The sequence below is a fragment of the Diachasma alloeum genome, unplaced genomic scaffold, assembly GCF_001412515.2.
Source record: "Diachasma alloeum isolate Michigan unplaced genomic scaffold, Dall2.0 Dall_scaffold_00613, whole genome shotgun sequence".
NCBI lineage: Eukaryota > Metazoa > Arthropoda > Insecta > Hymenoptera > Braconidae > Diachasma > Diachasma alloeum.
Window position 1 is genome coordinate 43,240 of NW_021680745.1, and position 454 is coordinate 43,693.

The following is a 454-nucleotide window of genomic DNA, read 5'->3' on the forward strand; positions in this document are numbered from 1 at the left end:
ATGTTTGACAAACTGGCGCAGAGTTTTCGGACCCTTTGATGTCCTATCACGCCGCAAAGATTAAATGTTATCCAGGATATTTTTCAGCTATTTTTTTTTCCCACGAACAAAAAATGTTGCTATTTTGTCAATAATTGCCGAGTTTTTGGGGCCGAGTATTTGGGGCCGAGTTTTTGGAGTCGAGTTTTGGGGCCGAGTTTTGGGGCCGAGTTTATTAAAATTAATCGATTCGTGACGGTGTTTGTGAGAAGGCGTCAATAATAGTCAAAATATTTCAATATCACCTTGTGAGAGGAAATTGGCAATGGGCGATCTGACAAAAGTTTGGAGTTCAAAAACACTTCTAATGATTGGATCGATGAAGAAAATCTTGATGGGGGAATTCCAATATGAATCATCAGGCTAATCGTAATTTTACCGGCGGAGTGGATTTTTTGCACAAGACAATATAATC